The 5,807-nt window shown below is 36.5% G+C and overlaps 1 pseudogene; it reads right to left on the minus strand.

Annotated features, from left to right (window-relative positions):
• Positions 1 to 247: 247 nt before the first annotated feature.
• LOC109186208 overlaps positions 248 to 5,807 on the minus strand; it is an 8,921-nt pseudogene continuing 3,361 nt past the window's right edge.

Consider the following 5,807-nt stretch of genomic DNA (forward strand, 5'->3'; position numbering starts at 1 on the left):
AATATAATAGAGTTATATTAATGCCAACTGGGTTATCCAAATATATTAGTACCATCATTTTATTCTTAATCTTATTTCAAAAGTTGAGTACAATCAAAACAAACTCGACAACACATGACGAACAAAACAACAAGAGACTTTATAGTCATTACACAACCATGACGAACAAAGAACAAACTAGAATCAAACCAAACCCGACAACAAAATAGCATCCCTAGCTAATAAATGAGTCACACCATTAGCAGAACGTTTAACAAAATAAATTTCTACACTTCTAAAGCTTTCACTTTACCACCAAGTGGTGCCTCATCACCGGTCGTTTGGGCATTGTCTTTTTCAACGACGACTGAATTGAAACGAACCGCCTCCAAGGCCTTGTCAAAGTGCACACCCTTAATCTCACGGTACTCCTTCCATGATATGGGGCGATACATGGGGAAATCACCACCCTTGATCAATTTAAGTGGCGATGAAATGTTGACATCAATCTTTGGGCCGAAGAAAAAGGGGATGGAGATGCGGTGATGGGCCTCGCTCACAATGGCCCGATGTGTCACGCTTTTGAATCGTCCATTAGAGATGATCTGCAACAGGTCGCTGAGGTTGACGACAATTGCATCGGAAATGGGCTCGACGTCGACCCAATTGTGATTGGGCCCAATCACTTGGAGGCCTCTATCGGTGTTGCTTTGGTATAGTAAAGTTATAAGAGATGAGTCTGTGTGTGCGACCATGCCCAATGCGTGGGTTGGGTCTGGGCATTTCGGGTACGAGTTCAAATGTAGGAATGCTTCGGTGCTTTTGGGGTTAAACCATTCCACATCTTCATTAGATAGGCCCAATGATTTGAATATTAAAGAAGTTATCTTTATAGCCAGGCCCATCATTGGTTCTTGGTAATCGTCAAATGCAGTGCTGAAACAAAGAAAGCAGCAATGTATATATCATCGTTTCAAAAAATATAAAAAATAATGATTACGCTTTATATTCATCTTGTTGAGTATATATAATATATATAAACATAAACAGTTGAACTATAATTTTTAATTGAGATAGAACATGTTGTTGAAAATTGGTAAATAAATCGATACACAATATATATATATATATATATATATATATATATATATATATTATCTGAAAATGGAATTTAATTTGTAGAAAATTAATTCCAACCAATTTTGGTACAAAACCAAAATTACGTATGTATATTTTGTAATATATATACCAACAAAATAGAGATTTATTTTTATCAAAAATAATCCCACCACAACTAGTACGAAACTAGTAAACGGACTTAACCTTTACGAGATTAATCCCATCACTTGGTACGAAACCTAGAACAAAAAACAACAAGAAAGGGTTTCTAACATGAGGTTTTAACCCAACGAGAAGAAAAAAGAAGAAGCAGAAATTCGAGTCGTGTGTACACACACTCTCTTTAAAATCGATTCGCCACCTTCCGAGGTTGCTAGGAGCGTTGTAGCGTCATTCTCGCAGGATAAAACGGATTATGACTTTGGCATTCAGGCACTCAAACCCAAAGTCCGGCGAACAAGAACACAAGTTGAGCACTCCGATGTTTTACGGAAATGTTGGTAGAATCTCTTTGTAAGAAACAACTTTTGAGAGAAGATGAGAGAAAAATATGATTTTGCAAGTTCAAAATCCTGACCAAACATTCTACCCAACATATAGGTTTTTATAGGGGAGAGATTAGTTAGTAGCCCACTAAATGGCACATTAAACCAACATAAATCCAATTTAATAATTGAATTATAACGTCTATGACGATCGTACTTATTATTAAAATAATATCAACGGGTCACGACATTAATATACGATTAATTTGTAGTTTCGTACCGACCATAATAACCCGTTTCAAAATATCTGAGTGACTGAGAAGTCTGTACAAACTCAAAAGGTTTAACAAATTAGGACCAGAAACCACACCTGAGTGGTCCACAATCACCAAAATGGTGCTACACGAATCAATGCATATAGCATTGTCTCGTGCTCACCGAATCCACAGCACGAAAGGAAAGCACTTAACCTTCCCAATTCACTAATTAAGCTTTCCAAAGCTTAATTTCACTTAAGCTTGCACAACATTCGTCCATGCAACGATACAAAGCATGGATGTACACTTAACTTCCCAATTCATTAGATAATTAAGCTTTCAAGCTTAATTACCCTCTTAAGCTTAATCAAGCTTAAGACGAATCAAGCTTGATAACCCAATTACGAATTACTAATTTAATTAGCAATTTAGCTTAAGAGTTCGGATTCTCTAAAATAGTTCACTTTGAGAATCAATTTCTCATTTATCTATTACTCATTTTGAAGCGTAAATTATATCAAATTCTTCGTCTCACTACGAAGAACCCGGATCTACTTTGACCTGACCCAAATCAAAAGTGGATCCCACATATATTTGTACCACATATTAGCATATAAACAATCGATTATGATTCACATATTACTTATAGCCTATCAAAACATAATTAATCAATTCTTTATTGATGCTTAGTTGTATATGACCCTATAATCGAAATAAATGTTTTAAAAATACAAAAATAAAAAATTAAGGTAATTGATTTTAATATAATGACACCCGAAGCAAAGCATCAATATGAACTAAAAAAATTAAACAAATATTAAAAGTACTAATTCAAACTTAAATTAGATTATCAATGAGATAGAATGATATCCTAATGAGATTTTTAATTGAAGGTGTAATCAAATTCATAGTTATGTTTTAAAAAGTTGTCAACCGAATACTAATTATGATTTTGATCTCATTCCTAATGTATAAATTCATTAATCAAACGCACTATTATCATATCTTGTAAAGAATTATGAGTATTTATAAAAAAAAATGAGGTCATGATGAATACCAGAAAGGGGAATAATCTTGAGGCCAAACCCGACGTACATGCTCCACTGGCGATCCCGACATGGTGAATCTTCCATCCACATGAGACTGTTAAAAACGCGTGAAATGGGGACAATGCCATAGCCAGTGGGGCTGTCCGGCGAGCGCAGAGTGAGGAGCTTCTGCTCCCTCGGCAATGCAAAGAACCGGCGAGCCTGATGCTCAATTTCGGCAATAAGCTCCATTGGAACGCCGTGATTGGTGACCTGAAAAACACCCCAATTTTCACAAGCCATTTTTATTTTCTCGACGACTTGTGGATCCTCAAGATCGGATCAAGGGACATATTCGTCACTTGAAGAAGAGTTGATACAGGCGAAGTCGACCCAGGTGTGGGTATCGGGAACTTGGACGGCGTTTTTGAAATCCATGGGGATGAGATGATCCCAGCTCCGTGTTCATGGTTACGTTGAAGCAGTGAAGAGAAAGATTATAATAGAAAAGGAAAAAGTTGGCGGAGGGGTTATGGAAAGAAGGCTATTGTATTGTTGCAGATTTTTTTTTCTCAAATGAAGAAACTTCTCAAATTATATATTGTTCCACACACTCGATTTCTCTCGTTTTAGTTACATTCTTAAATTTTATTTCATTTTATAGATAAAGATTAATTCTTTCCGTTACGTTCTAATTACAATGCAATATCTTCTGTTCCACACACTAGATTTCTCTCATTTTAGTTACATTCTAAAATTTTATTTCATTTTATAGATAAAGATTAATTCTTTCCGTTACGTTCTAATTACAATGCAGTATCTTCTGTGATTAATTCTTTCCGTTACGTTCTAATTACAATGCAGTATTTTCTGTGATTAATTCTTTCTGTTACGTTCTAATTATAATGCACCCACGACCTTCTATGTGGGAGTTCAACTTGGTATCATTAAACCACAAAGTCTTTGGTATTGTTAATTATTTTATTTAATTTTATTAATATAAAATTTTAAAAAATATTTTTAAATTCTGTAACGCCACATCAGCATATTATCAGGTCAACATGTCATTTTAAGTCGAAATGCATGAATTTGTGTTGTTCAATGACCTAATTGCAAATTTTTTTTTTTTTAATTCGATGACCCAATTGTAATTTGTTGTGTAGTGATGACTTATTTGACCATTAGTCCTATATTATATATTATTCCTCCAACGAGATTGTTCTCATTCTTTCTATTACGTTCATAAATTTCATTTTTCAAATAAAGATATTTAAAATAGACAACAAGGTCCTTGGCAAACAAAGATACTTTTTTGAGTTACATTCTTAAATTTTGTTTTTTATATTTCTGAAAATTTATATATTGCCCCTCTTAACATATTCTTCTCTTTCTTTTAGTTACGTTCTTAAAATTACATTTTAAAATAAATATACTATTTTCAGTTGCGTTTTAAATTTATTTATTTTTTCAAAATAAAGATATTTTTTTCCAATTACATTCTTAAAATTCATTTTTCAAATAAAGATACTATTTTCAGTTATGTTCTTAAATTTTGCTTTTCAAATAAGGAAACTTTTTTTCAATTACGTTCTTAAATTTTTTAAATAAAAATTTTTCTTAAATTATATATTGTCCCTCCTACGAGATTTTTCTCATTCTTTTTTATGGGGTATGGATCCCGCCCAAGAAGGATAGAGAAAGTCCGAAGAGAATGGAGAAGCCCAAAGAAAAATAGGGAAGTCCAAGAAGAAAGAAATACAGCCCAAGGAGTGGGAGTCTGAGAAGTAACAAGGCCCGAAATGGGTGTTGACTTTGGTGACTCATGGGTCCTCGGGGTAGTCCAGACCTTCTTCTTATGCTAATTTATTTCGATTTCGTTTCTTTATTTATAATAATTCCAAAGAAGCTAAACTAAACAAGTAAATTTACTACGGGGTGGTTACATGGTTTTTTTTTTTTTTTCTAAACATCCTAAGCAGAATTCGTCTCCTTGGTTCTCTTCTGATTGGTTTGTGGGGTCCTCGTCTCCTGGAGCCACGTTTTCCTCATTGAAGTTGCCTTCGTTTTCAAGTTCGGCTTGAGTGCGGCTCATGATGAACACCTTTCCGGGAACACCGTAATTCCTTGATTGTTCGAACCTCCGTGTTGGCCCATGACTGTAGGGCGTGAGTTCGGGAGTTGAGGGCAATGGAAGGACATGTGGCATTCTCCTCCGCAGTTGAAACATCGCCAGGGTTTCCCTACAGTCTGTGTCTTTGTGGTCTTTGTTACACTTTTGGCAAAGGGAGGGTCTTGTATTAGATTCGTTATTCCTTAGAGGCGGCCTTTGGCCAGCCGAGTTGCCTGGCCTTGTGTTAGTGTCGTTTCTTATTCTTTTCACAGGTGGTGTTCCACTTCCCGTGTTCCTCTTACGGATCTGTTCCTGGACCCGCACTGTAGTAACTGGATTCGATAGAGGTTGGCGGCACTGGAGTAAGCCTTGTTGAGGGTTCGGGGTCCTTCACGACTAGTGCCTTCTGGGCTTCGAAGTTGAGGCTTGATATAAATCTTTCTATCTTGGTTGCCTCTGTGGGGACTAATTTTCTAGCGCAAAGCGGTCAGATCGAGGAACTGCTTATAGTATTCCATGACGGTGGTCATTCCTTGTTTTAGGTGTAGGAACTCCTCGTGCATGGATGCTCTTATGTTGGGTAGAACCGCTCTCGTAGTCGTGTCTTTAGGTTTTCCCAGTTGAACCCTGGTTCTTGTCTGTAAGTGGGTCTTTCGTGGATCCACCAAAGGTCGGCCTCGTGTCCGAAGTAGAACGAGGCTATTTCTAACACGACGTTCTTCTGGGCATTCCACCAATCCCAGGATCTTGTCGAGGGTGCGAATCCATTCTTCGAGGATGGCGGGGTCTTCTTCCCCGAGAAGATGGGTGGTCGATGATTTGAAACTTG

The sequence above is a fragment of the Ipomoea nil genome, unplaced genomic scaffold, assembly GCF_001879475.1.
Source record: "Ipomoea nil cultivar Tokyo-kokei standard unplaced genomic scaffold, Asagao_1.1 scaffold1407, whole genome shotgun sequence".
NCBI lineage: Eukaryota > Viridiplantae > Streptophyta > Magnoliopsida > Solanales > Convolvulaceae > Ipomoea > Ipomoea nil.